Here is a 15229-nt window from a genome sequence, read left to right on the forward strand (position 1 = left end):
TATCCTTCTGAGGTCTTTGATGTGGTTGAAGACTAGAAAGTTATAATTTCCTCAGTTATGATAAAAGATGGGTTAGATATAAAACCTTACACTCACAAATATAAGATAGATAGGATATCTTCTTTAATATTGTAACTGTAATTCTTGCTTAATAATTGTTTTGTTATATGTAATTTTACTATGTTAAAGTTAAAACCTTCCTTTTTTAAAAGAAGAAAAGGGGAAGTGCTGTGAATATGGCTCTGTATAAATAAACACTGATTGGCCGGTAGCCAGACAGGAAGTATAGGTGGGACTAACAGAGAGGAGAACTAGGGGAACAGAAAGGCGGAGCTAGAGACTGCCAGGAGCTGCCACCAGGACAAGCAAGATGTAAGGTACCAATAAGCCACGAGCCACGTGGCAAAGTATAGATTAATAGAAATGGGCTAAATATAAGAGTAAGAGCTGCCGGGCGGTGGTGGCGCACGCCTTTAATCCCAGCACTCGGGAGGCAGAGCCAGGAGGATCTCTGTGAGTTCGAGGCCAGCCTGGGCTACCAAGTGAGTCCCAGGAAAGGCGCAAAGCTACACAGAGAAACCCTGTCTTGAAAAACCAAAAAAAAAAAAAAAAAAAAAAAAAAAAAAAAAAAAAAAGTAAGAGCTAGAAAATGAGAGGCCTGAGCTAATGGCCAAGCAGTTTAAATAATATAAGTGTCTGTGTGATTATTTTATAAGTGGGCTCTGGGACTGGCAGGACTTGGTGGGACCCGGAGAGAAAAGCTCTCCAGCTACAGGAAGAGAGATTCTATGAGCAAGGGGCATCAAGACAATGATGGGAAAATGTATAGAGGCAACCGAACCCTGGTGGGAACTCTAGACCAACTTTAGACCAACAGCTGTGGAGCACGCATGGTACTAGACTAGGCCCTCTGCATAGAGAGACAGTTGTGTAGGTTGGTCTGCTTAAGGGGCCCCTGGCAGTAGGATCAAGATCTATCCCTGGTGCATGAGCTGGCATTTTGAAGCCCATTACCCTTGCACAGCCTTGATGCAGGGAGAGGGGCTTGGACCTGCCTCAACTGAATGTACCCGGCTTTGCTGACTTCCCATGGGAGGCCTTACCTTTTTGTAGGAGGGAATGGGGGTTAGATTGGGGAGAAAAAGATTTGGGGAGGGTTGAGGGAGAAGAGAAGAGAGGGGGATCTGTGGTTGGCATATAAAATGAATAAAAATTTCTTAATAAAGTTAAAAATTTAAAGATATTGCCATTAAAAAAGTTAGTAAATTAAATATTAATATAGTTCCTATAATTTTAAATGGTTATGTAATAATACAAAAGCAAGAATAAATTATTAATTCAACTACAGCCAAATGTTAAAAACTTTAAAGCTCAGTGTATACATACATTTCTATTTTGTATATGTATGAGTATATACACACATATGCAAAATACAGCCATTACATATTAGTGTTCTGAAAGTTGGTATCTACAAATACATAAAATACAAAAAAAAAGAATATCAACTTCATAGAAAGAAAAACCTCTGGTAATACTTACATAAAAAGTCTTTCCTTTGTATAGCTCTGGGCTTTATACATACATAATGTGGTTAAAGGTGTTTTCTTTGAAATCTTACCTTTGCCTCATTTGAGCACTTCTGTTGCTAACAATGATGTATTCATATTCTCACTTTATGAAAATAAAACTGCTGATGCAAGAACCACAGTGTATATGGAAGCATCTTAAATGTCAAATTTGGTCATTATGACATGAGAAAGGATATCATTGTGGCAAAGAGAAAGTAGAGGTGCTTCATCCAGGAAGTCACAAACATTCAAAGTATACTGGAGCCCAGACAAACACTGGCTCCTATGTCAATGTGATTCACAGACAAAGCAGCCATTTCTCAGGTCTCAGAAATGCTATTAAGCTATCCTTTATATCAAAAATTTGAGGTCTATCTAGTTCTTGGCTTTATTCCTTTTAAGTATCTTGATTCAGATGGTGTTTAGCATAACAACATAACTATACCTCAAGAGCAAATCATGTGTGTTGCATCAATTGCTTCATAGGAAATGTACTTGCAGTATAAGACAGTGCAAAACTGGCCTGCTTTGGTAATGAAGAACAAAACAACTGATGTTGTTTTGTAGTGAAGATTTTTATAGCTGTTTTGTTCAGTTTGTATACATTCATTTTATCCTGGAAATAGGAGGATGAGGTTGTAAAAAAAATAACTAATTTTGTTTAAAATGGCTTATATAACAGGTTTAATACTTACATATATTGAAAACAAACCAAGCATTTTGTCCAAATATAGATGTGTACCATTTTTACACATAAATATATACACTTCAGTCATATTCATATGTAAAATTTAATGTAAAAATGTCACCCTTTGATAGGGACAGTAACAGGATACAGAAAACATAGAGGCTGGGGGCATTACCTATTTCTTAGAAACCAGGAATTCTCTAATACATTGAACAGCAAGTCTTAAAGTGTTTTCTATAGAAGCTTGACCTTTTTAGATCTATGGAGATAGTTAGAACTGTAGTGTCCTTAGGATCAAGACTGATGAATAGGAAATAAGATTGTGCTGTCAAATGACCCAAAGGAATGAAGGACACACAGAGAGGAGAATGAGGTATACCAATGCAAGCATGACCCTTGCCCCATTTTTGACCTGCACTAGAACAAGTTGACTGGAGGGCATAACCTACAGAAGGAGTGGTCTTGCAGCACCAAACAAGTGTTGATAGCCGCCCCTATTCCTTCCTTTCTTTCAAGACCTCATCTGATGATGATGATGATGATGATGATGATGATGGAAATCCATTTCTTTCTCAAAAGAATCTCTGAGAATTTGTTTAAACAAGCATTGAATAAAAACAAACTCATGGGGTTTTTATTGAATGTCTTATACCTTAATTAAAAAACAAGCAAACAAACAAAAACTCTCCAAAAAGATCATTCTAGCTGCTAAGTCTCCAGGAGGCTCATGGATGAGAGGCTAACTCGCATCACCCTGACCTTTGTGAGGTCTTTCAGTTGTTCCTGAAGGCAATTACAAGTTAATTTTTTTTTCATACAAATCCAACATTCATGTTCTGTTTCCTGGAGTTAATACAAGTGAACATCTTGGTTATTTTGTAAATATTTTCACCTATAGAAACAGTTATCATTTGCATTAATCATATTACCAAGATTAGAGAATTAACAAGATTTTGTACAATTAAGGATGCAAAAGCAAAGTCATTCATATATTTCTCAAAGAATTTAAACTGATAGCAATACCTATAGTATTTCTTTTTGTAGTGAGATACACAGAGAATTGTGTATTCCATAAGTCACATTAACAATAGATTAGAGCACCATGTGAAAAGTTTTCTTCAAATGGTTGTCATGTTGCAACTATTTCACAGCCATGTGCATATGTATTTGAGTGTTTATCTAAATTGGATGATGACTCAATTGATTGTTTGTATATATGTGAATGTATTAGGAGCCTAAATGTGACACACAAAATATTTTGCATATTTTACTGTTGTAGTTTGATTTTTAAGAGCAATACATAATGTTTTCTTTTGATTTAGGTTTATTTTATTTGTGTGTTTACCTGCATATGCCTATATACTAATTGCATGCAGAGTCCATAGAGGCCAGAAGAGAATATCACCTTCCCCAGAACTGGAGTTACAGATGGTTGTGAGGGGCCACATGGTACTGGGAATAAAATCTTTTTTTTTTCCTCTGATAGAACAGGCAGTTTCCTTAACCACTGAGTAATCTCTCCATATACAGAGTTTTTACATTACATCCACTTCCTGGTGTTTATCATGAAAATGTAGCTAAGTCTTAGCTTTCTTAATCTAAGATGCAATTTACAATCCTCAATTATTATTATATGATAAAAATCTCTTCATCCTTGTGAATCATATAAGAGAACTATAGAATGTAAGTCTATTGTCTTGTGAAAAAAAAGTATTGTTTCTAGACTGTACTCATTCATGTTGTATTAACTAAAGAAGATTTATTTTTCTGTTTTCACATAGTCTCCATTTATCTTTTTCCTAAATTTTAAAATTTCAATTCACTTGTCTTTTTTTCACTCATTATCAGACTGAGGCTGAAGTCCATTGACAAAATAAGATATTTCTCATAGAATAGTGGCTGGTGTAAAGATGTAACAAACGTCATTTATATGGATTACCAGCAATCACTAGTGCTGTTTAACCTGGTTCAGGCAAAAAAAATTGTAGAATGTTTTATCTGTAGTATTTCCATGCACATTCCAATAATTCCCTCTGAAATAGAAGTGCAGTCCCAGGCTTGGTGTTCTGAGAATAATGATCTCCTAAATCTTCCTGGCACTAACAGCATAAAGTACTTACTATAAAAGTCCCAGTCACTGCCCACAGCAGGCTGCAAGAAAATTGCTTATTACATAGATCCTTTGTGTATCTTGCTTGCCATGATAGACAGGGACAAGAAAGAAGGGAGTTTCGAGTACATCACATTATGGCAGATATTGATAGAGTGGAATACACACTCATAGTTGAGGTGATGAAGGAAAAACGTTCCAGTAGACTTAGAAGGAAATCATCTCTCAGTGAAGCAAGCAATGGATAAACAGAGCCCCCAGAGCTTGGGAGGCTCGAGAGATGGATAGCCTGAAGAGAAAAGTAAAATGACATAAGAAATCAAAGAATATTTTACCCACAGAAAAAAAAATAATCAATGAACATGATGAAGTACTGTTAGAAAGAAATAAAGTAATTTTTCTGGTTTCACCAAAGAAGGGGTGGGAGATGGTTGCAGATAACTCATGGGGGGCGGAGCCGCTCTTAGAAGGTGAGCTTGAGGAAGCCCAGATATGATCACCTTACTGTAATTATTTTTCTAGTCTAAAACTGTAAAGTATCATTTACATATTACAATGTGAAATGCATTTATTTATTGAAATGAGGAATCTTAGCAAGCACTTAGTTTCAACTTCTTTTCTAGGTTTCTATTTTATACTTCAAAATAAAATGTTCCCAAACTACAAAGGACATTATATAATATACATGCATAATTTTAATAATAATAATAATAAATAATGATAATAGAGCAGATTAATGATGTATTTACCAAATTTAAAGAAGACTTCTGAGTACTTCTTCAATTTACTTGCCATTTATTTCTTAGGGAGAAAGTAACCACTTCCATATTTCTGATTTAATCTTGTACTTTGTTTTATTTATTTAACTGTCAATATTGAATAACTAGATCATAGATAGGTAGATGATAGATATATGATAGATAGATAGAAAGAAAGAAAGAAAGATAGATAGATAGATAGATAGATAGATAGATAGATAGACAGACAATATAATATTCAATGTTTTCTTCTTTAGCCTTTAATGTTTTTACAAATGATTCAAACAGTATGAAATTTGAGTGTCAGGTTTTCTTAGAATTCTATGATTTTGAGAGTTATGGATGTTTTTTTGGCATATGTGTTCTACCCATATTTTACCCTCTTCATAGTTGAAAAATGAGTGCTTTAATGTTGCTAATTACCAACAAAAACATCTTGTAAATAATAGGTTCTGGGCTACATTCCTGCCCAAAGCTATTATATAAAAACAACTTCACAGAAGTGTGTTTCAATTTTTGAACCTCAAATACTGTGAGAATTCCTCTTGATCTCCACCTTTGACAGAACTTAACACTGTTTTATTCTACAACTTTAATTAAATGTACTCGACTGCCATTTTCATTGTGTTCCCTTGACCATTAATGAAGAACATTTCACATCAACAAATACGTATGCTTTCTCTTTGGTGTGTGTCCTGTTCATGACTTCTGCTGCTATTTTGAGGTGTTGTTTTGCTTTTAACTCTATCCTTATCCACAAATAATGGATATATCTTTCCAAACTGTAGCTGACTTTTCACTATGTTTACAGTTTATATGTATATATACATTTTTTCTGATTTTACTGTCATTATATCTATGAATTTATTCTATGATTTTTGTGTATTTTTGACATCATGATGTGATAGACATTTACATACTGACATAAAATGAATTAATACATTATCCAATATTGAGATTTAAATTTGATACTTTATATAAAAATTACAAGAAGTTTAGGGCTAAACACTCATTTCATTGTAATTTCTTTCCAGTATTGGAGCAGCCAGGAGTCTCTGGATGTACCACTGTTCTCTGCAATAAGAACGATCTCTGGCTAAGGATAAGAGTATAATTTAATCTGAAATATATACACATACATGCTGTGGGATGGTCTGTATGTCAAGTGTGTTGCTGATTGGTCAGTAAATAAATCACTGATTGGCCAGTGGCTAGGCAGGAAGTATAGGCGGGACAAGGAGGAGAATAAAGCTGGGAAGTAGAAAGCTGAGTCAGAGAGACACTGCCAGTCGCCACAATGACAAAGAGCATGTGAAGATGCCGGTAAGCCACGAGCCATGTGGCAAGATATAGATTAATGGAAATGGATTAATTTAAACTGTAAGAACAGTTAGCAAGAAGCCTGCCACGGTCATATAGTTTGTAACCAATATAAGTCTCTGTGTTTACTTGGTTGGGTCTGAGCAGCAGTGGGACTGGCAGGTGAGAGAGATTTGTCCTGATTGTTGGTCAGGCAGGCCTGAGTTGTCTGTAGCACCAGCTTTAAGCAAGTAGCTCAAGGTTAGTCTGGCCTGAGGCCAAGCTGACCTGGGCCGGGGCTAGGCAGCCGGCCGCCCAGTCGGGAAACCGGACCTGTCGGGAAACCGGACCTGCCGCCAAGCCAAGTTAAGCAGTTTTTAATGGATTCTTGTCACGTTGGGCGCCAAATGTAGATGTAACCAACCGTCTTATTAAATAAGAAACACAGAGCCGATTCAGAGAAGAAAGCCAAGAGGTCAGAGCTAAGAGCCTCACCCTTCCTGCTTCAGCGATCCTCTTCAGTCAAGAGAGCTATCCGAAAGGGACCTACTTCCTGTGTGTATGTCTTTATATAGTCTAGCTGTTCTGCCTTCTCATTGGTTGTAAACCCAAACACGTAACTGCCTCGTCACTGCCTGTATGTACAGCCCTCCAGGTCCTCTATGGTATTGAGATTAAAGGCGTGTGCCACCGCTGCCATGCATTTGCTATGGCTCTAATAGCTCTGACCCCCAGGCAACTTTATTTATTAACATACAATTAAAATCATATTTCAGTACAAGTAAAATACCACCACACATACATGTATAAAATGCTTAAGAGAAGCTACCTTATAACTGGGGGACAATAACCCATATACTATCAAATAAAAAAAAGTCAAGAAAAGTGTTACTTGCTTTTCAGTTGTTGGTTAATGGGGTAACAAAAACCCCCACCCCTATGCATCACAGGCTATTGCCAAATGTTCTTCATTTTTCTTTGGACCTTTGTGGTGAGACCCAATTTTTGAAGACATAACATGCTTGCATCATAAAATTTGGAGAGATCAGGTCCTTACATACCTGGGCTTCATGTCTTAGGGCTAGTTTTCAAAGTGTTGGAAGTTACTCTATACACTATTGTAGAAGGAAAAGTCATCTTCACCCTTACTCTAGTCAACCCTGCAAACTACAACAATAGCTGGCCTGACATGATATGCCTGCTCTTACAATAGTGGCATTAATGTTATAGGGTTAACCAACAACTTCCTAATTGGTTTTAAGGATTTCTCCATAATATGGAATCCTTACCTAGCACACTAACAAGGTCTTGGGCCCTGTGAGACTCTGTGACCAACAATTCAGAAGTTGTACCTCATACATGGAACTGAGATTATTGTCTAATAAACAATGGCTTCATAGAACAGTATTACTCATACATGCAGGGTATGCCATTCTAACTAAATTAAGCTACATATTTCAATTGACTTCCCAATCAGTTAGGTTCCCATCGTAGCATATTTTCACATGGCTTTTTCATATGTCATTTTGACTAAACCTCCATTCCTAAACTCTCCATTTCTCTCACCCCAATCCTCACCCCTACTTAGACTGTTTTTTCTACTTTCTTAGGTTCAGGGAACATCATTGAAGTGGGGAGTGAGAAGATTGCAAGAGCCAAAACATAAGGGGAAGGGATGTAAAATACTATCTTCTAATAATGACATACCACTGCAAATCTGACCTCAGCTGAAGCTTCTTGTCATGACCCTGGACGACAGCCAACCACGGATTGGAAGAGGGACTCATGAGGCCTCGATGAATTCTTGGCTACTGATGCATTCTATGAAAAGAATAGCCATTGACATGAACTCACTTGAGTTCACCGGGCTGTGGTGGATATTTTCCAATCCTTGGTCAAACAGATGATCTTAGTTGACTTCAGCAGGTCACAAAACAAAACAAGGAGCCATGAAAGTTGGAAAGGATCTTGTAGGGAGGAAGAGGGCTATGAGGGAATGGGTGTGGAAAAGGAAAAGTTCAGCATAGGATTGAAAGAATATTATATACTTACAAGAAATTGTAAAACAAAAAAAGTAATGAGTAAAAAATACTGATTGCACAACAATATAACCATAATTAATGTCATGGATTATATATTTTAATGAATAAATTTTAATATAGTCTGCCTAATGGCTAATAATAATCATCAAAGAAAATAAAAACAGTGTTTTTAAGAATTTAGAACTTCTCAGTATTCTTGCAAAATCTTAATTCAAATTTTCCAAACAAAAATTAAAAGAATTAATATTGTATTTAAAAGTGAGCAGAATTTAACCTGGAACTCCTGTTTGGAAAGAGAATCTAGTGAGCATCACTGATCTAAAAATGGCCACAAGGAAAATATAGATTTGAACTAATGAAAATTGTTCTCCTAAATATTTCATTTAACCATGTTAGACTGACAAAGATTTTCTGAAATCAAATTATTTTACAGACAATATAGCTGTATGTTCAGATTGCATTTCTATCCTGTGAGTGTTTTTATGACACTCCCCCAACTCTCACTATCCATTATTCTTCAGAACAGAATACATTATAGATGTATCTTCTAGTATGGAGGACATACAAATGTATTTCGTTTTTGAAATATGTTTTATTTTATACTCACAACAGTCATTTTGTAGATGAAAAACCAAAGGCCCAGGGGTTATGTAACATATTCAGTATCAATTGGTCTGTCTGTAATAGAAGAGAAACTTGACCTGCAGCCCATCTTCTTTCAAAGCCTATTCCATTTCCATTTCCCACGCTAATGTCTCACAAAGACCTGTTAAGAGTGATTGGCATTTTCTGAGTGTGCCAGACACCTCACTGCTTTTACTGAATGCTTAAAACCACTCTACTGGGAAGTTAGGATTAGTGGAGTGAGAAAACTGAAATTCTGTAAGGTAATTGTCTAAGTTAATATCAGAGCCAGGATTTTAATCACTATTTGGCTCTAAATACTGTGCATGCATTCCCTATAACATTGCATAATAATACTACAAGATATGCACTGGGATATTATTTTTTTCCTTATTTCCTGCTTATAACGGTCTTTTCCACATCACAAAGCCTCCTATCTTATAGTCAATTTTTTTCAAATGGTATTTTTCCTGAAAGAGAAGACCTTGGATCTTTTGTGACTATGAATTGGTTAAAAGTTTAAATTCTCAGGTCTCTCACCAGAACAACTGAGTCAGAAAACCCAGTGATAAAATTCATCAATTCATGTTCTATCAGGTTCTCGGGAGGGTTTGATAAGTGCAAATAACAGCAAATTGTGGGTTCAGACAAGTTTCTCAGTGTGCTCCACCAAAGAGAAGATGACTACACAACTTTCATTCCTGACTTTTGAGATCCAGATGTAGCAGGAGTCTTAAAAGTTCTTATTAATAAAATCAAACCTGAGCCAAATATTGGGGTGAACACTGGAAGATCAGAGAGAACAAGCCACAGCTAACCTCACCGGGCCGACTTCTCAGCTGATCTTGTCTCCTCAGACTGGAAGCCTCTGTGTCCTCATATCCAAATGGCTCTCAGCTGAACTGTGCTGCTCAAAACCTAAAAGCTTAACCAGGCCAAAAGCTTAACCAGCCAAATGCTTCTAGTTTGTGGTCTTCACGCCTTATATATCTTTCTGCTTTTGCCATCACTCCCTAGAACTAAAGGCTAGCTTTCTGGGATTAAAGGCGGGAGTCACCATGCTTGGCTATATCCTTGAACAGATGGATTTTCTGCCTCTGGAATGCTAGGATTAAAGGCGTGTGCTACCACTGCCTATCCTAAGTATCTAGTGGCTTTTCTGTTCTCTGACCCCAGATAAGTTTATTAGGATACACAATATTTTGGGGAACACAATACCACCACATCCAAAGGCCTGGGGTGTTAGAATGCAGTATGCTGAACAATAGAAAATACATATACGAGGGTGGGGAGATAATTTAGTTGATTAAGGGCATAGCAGCAAAGCTGAGGACCTGAGCTTAATCCCTGAATCTGCATGGTTACAGATGAGAAATGACTCTGAAAAGGAAAATTAAATTATTTAAATAATATATAAATATCTGGGATTCAACCCTGTGGATATGACTGTCTCTGTGAGAATTGGCATATCTCTACTGGGACATTCTCATCTGGTAGTGATTTAGCAACTTCTCCCCAAGAATATCAAATTAGCAGAAAAATAGAAGCTACTGTATTTTAGAATCACATTAATTGGCCCAGTAATTATTATTAAGTCAAATAATCTTTAACTATAATGAAGATGATATTGTGGACAGAAGTTGGGGGTAGAGATTTCGACAGTCTAGAGTTCAGTATCATATTTGTACTGGGATTTTACAAGGAATTAAAGGTGTAGCTTGCTAAAGGGAGCTTATAGTTTTTGAGAAATGGACTAACAAGTACCCATTCTCTCCACCAAAAGCCATTTGGTAATAGTAAAAAGGATACAACATTCCTATCCTCCTTGCTAAAGATAAATAAGTTGCTAAAGATAAATAAAAATAAATAAACATGTTGCTGCTTTTGGAAAGAAGTCAGGAGGGTTCAGTAGTATGTAGAGACAGTATTTCACGTTTGAAAATCCCTCATCAGTTTGTAAAGACAATAAGCCACTCAGATTATTATTGTGTATAAGTTTGTTTGGTGGTAAATACTTAATGAAAGAATTATCTGGGGTGAAATATAACTCTGAAGATTTACTACTGTAAGTTTGGTAAAAATTCAGCTTACTGTTTATTCATGGTACTTACTCAATACCAACACAAAATGGTGAGAAGAGTAAGAGAGATTATCACAGCTAAAAAAATTATTGTGACATATGCTGCTACTGTGTTGTGTGCGAGTTCGCATGCTGCAGGATTTTCCCATGACATATATGTGAAAGTCAGAGAATGACCTTTGTGGGGTCAGCTTTCTCTTTTCACCTTCACATGCGATCCAGGAGTTAAACAGAGGTTGCTGGGCTTGCTCGGCTAGTACTTTTGTCTTCAGGATCATTCTACTTGCCAAGAACTTACATTTTTAACACTTTCTACATACCAAGGATTATTTAGGTGCCTTATATTTATTAGTTTCCTCAGTCTTTAAAATGAAGGTATAAAATTTCAAATGGTCAAATATGTTCTTGATATCAAACAGAAAAATACCTGGCTTTAAAAATGTACATTATAGCCGGGCGGTGGTGGCGCACGCCTTTAATCCCAGCACTCGAGAGGCAGAGCCAGGCGGATCTCTGTGAGTTCGAGGCCAGTCTGGGCTACCAAGTGAGTTCCAGGAAAGGCGCAAAGCTATACAGAGAAACCCTGTCTCGAAAAACCAAAAAAAAAAAAAAAAAATGTACATTATGGTAGTTAAAACTCATCATCCTCCATGATTATGAGTCAATTGCTACTTTATTTCTTAAGTCAAGAAATCACATATAATGAAGAATGAGTAGTATTTAGAGTTACAACAGTAGATATAAAAACAAAGTTCAGTATTTTCAATTGTTTTTTAGTGTTAAACAGATTCAGTGTAGAGTAATATATTACACTAGTGTTAAACAGATTCAGTGAAAATACTCACCTTTGCAGCCAGGATTGTCCAGGAGTGACCTAAGACATTCAGTGTACTCAAGAGGACATTGGCTTACCCACTGCACCTACATAAAAACATTATGCTTATGTGTTCAAAATGAAAAGCCATGGTTAAAACATGATACATAATCCCCAACTCTGATTAGTTAGTTTGCCACATTTAAAATACTATTAAATATCATCAAATAATTCATTTAATGAATAATTGGTATGTGAAAGAAGTCTAATATATTACACTAGAAATTACCAGAAAATTGACTTGTATCATCAATCAATCCTGTATGTGACACACAAATTGGAGACTACCTTCTATCAAGCTAAATTTGATAATTAAAAAAATAAACTAACATAAAGGGGGGATTTAGAGGGATGATGAATTGTTATTTAGTAGATATACTTACTATAAGTCAGTAGGAACCAAGAAGGGCGATTCAGTTTTTAAGTGCTTACATGTAATCATGACGACTTGACTTCCAACTACATCACTCCTGTAGAAAGGCAGTTACAGTTGTGTATGCTTGCAACAAAGGAATGGGGATGGAGAGAAAGGCAGATTACTAGAGCGTACTGACAATCCAGGGTGGACAATCAAAAAACTCCAGTGACAGTGAGCTACCATGTCTCCGAAAAACAAGGTAGAGAAGAAATGAAGAAGAAACCCTATCTACCTTTGACCCCACACTCATTAACATACACTGTATGCTAAATACATGCATGCACATATGTACATGAGTACATATGCACACATACATTTTTACACACACTTAAAAAATGGTTAAAATTGTAAATTGTATACATTTTGCTGCACTGGTAGAAGAGATAAGAATTGTATCTCTTCTATGTTAGCTTTTTCTCAGCTTTTCCATAAAAGGAAAGTGTGAGGAGCAAAGAAGTGAGAGAATTAAACACAATTGTTTAGTAGGTACTCAGAACTAGTCATGGTAGGTAGTATTACCTCTTATTTTAATTAAAGTCAATAAAATATAATATTGATGTTTTCTGGCTGAATACATGTAGTGTCATAATTGGTATTCCAATTAAATTTGGGGAGATTCGTGCTATTTTCCCATAGTGGAGTGCTCTGTAGAATTTAAATGAATGCATTTTTACAACACCTGCTGTGAGATGGTCTGTATGTCAAATGTGTTGCTGATTGGTCAATGAATAAATCACTGATTGGCAGTGGCCAGGCAGGAAGTATAGGCGGGACTAACAGAGAGGAGAATTGAGAGAACAAGAAGCTGGGTGGGGGAGACACTGCCAGCCACCATCAGGATAAGGAAGATGTAAAGTACCGGTAAGCCACAAGCCACGTGGCAAGGTATAGATTTATAGAAATGGATTAATTTAAGCTGTAAGAACAGTTAGCAAGAAGCCTGCCACGGCCATACAGTTTGTAACCAATATAAGTCTCTGTGTTTACTCGATCGGGTTTAAGCGGCTTGGGACTGGCGGGTGAGAGAGATTTGTCCTGACTGTGGGCCAGGCAGGAAAACATTAGCAACAACACCAAAAAGGCTTACGTTGAGTAGGTCAAAATAAAATGATACCTATCACCTCCTTGAAAATTCAATGACCTTCACATAAAATTGATCACACCCACATAAATTATAAATCTATCAAAGTTAAACATCTACTAAGAGCAGAGATGTAAAGGTTTCTCTTTATTATTATTATTATATTTATATAATATATCATATAAATATAATTATAATCATATATTATATTAAATTATGGTTATAATTATAATTAACATAATAACATTATTATTCTCATTATTCTCTTCATATTACTTATGTAATTCTGTGACTCCTAATAAGAATATTGCCCACAACAAAGAGTAGAAATACTCCATAACAATTCAAACCTTCACTTTAATTTTGACAGTAACTTAGATGATGAATTCCAAAGCAAAAATAAGTCATCTTAGTGAAAACTGGTTTCATGTCAGCATAAATACATAAGATATTGTCACTGAGAGCAAAGGCCACTGTGATAACAATTGCAGTGGAGTAACTAGGAACAGAAATTGTTATATATAAGATACTTTTATGTATTATATGAGGGACATTTTAATTATAATATAATTATGTGCAAAACATATATATTTCAATATTTATGCAATTATACTTGTTTCTGCCCATGCTAATACCAAACCTCCAAATGGGTAAGACATAGTTACAATCATTTTAGAAAGAGAAATAATTAGGATGTTGTTGGAGAGAACAGGATAACAACTTCAGGTTAAAGTAAATTTGTTGTGAAAAAGTGTGTCTTTTTGATGCTTTAGAGTTATATATCTGAATGATGAAGTGGAGAGTCAATTATTAATGGGACATAGTTCTCTAAAACAGGGACTCCCACTATCTATGCCCAAGGGTATATAGACTCAGCTTTAAAAACACTGGTGCTGAGTGAAAGGTTTTGTGTGGAGCCCAACCCTAGTCACAGAGTTGGTGGTTGTCAATAATGTTTATAGATTGTCCCATATTTGGAAATAGATTGGAGAATAATCAAACTTTTAAAATGAAAGCAATCTTCCTTGGAGGTAGAGTCATAGCTGGTAAGCTAGGGGTTGTTCACAGGCATGGTATTTGTGTGAGAAAGAAAAAAATGTAGGTGAACCTCAAGGAGAAATGTCATTGAATTCTACAACTCAGCCGTTTCTCAGCACTTTTGTACCTTGAACATTGCAGCATTTGAGTGAAAATAACTAAGTATATAACTGTGAGGAATGTTTTAGATTATGAAATTGATGACTCTCAACATAAGGTTCTCTTTCATATTTATGTGAAATACAATGCATGTATATCAAAAACATTAGAACTGCATACACATTGCTGTTGATTCACATACATATACCAGCATAAGATCAAAGTAAATGTGACAATAGTAATAATTAAAAATCAAAACAAGTACCTAAAAGCATGTTTAAATAAAAGTGAATACAAATTCACAAAGTTCTTTAAAACTTAACCTAACTCTTAAATCTACAGTTTGAAATGTCTTCTATAGAAAGACCAATTATATTTAGGAAAAGTTAGTGAGTGTTGAAATTATCTCTAAATGAAGAAAAATTTTAAATATATATATATATATACATATATATATACACACATATATATACATATATATATATGTGTATATATATATATATATATATGGCTTCATACTGGAGTATAATTCATGTCATTATTAATAAAT

The sequence above is a fragment of the Peromyscus californicus genome, unplaced genomic scaffold, assembly GCF_007827085.1.
Source record: "Peromyscus californicus insignis strain IS unplaced genomic scaffold, ASM782708v3 Scaffold_5__1_contigs__length_169319896, whole genome shotgun sequence".
NCBI lineage: Eukaryota > Metazoa > Chordata > Mammalia > Rodentia > Cricetidae > Peromyscus > Peromyscus californicus.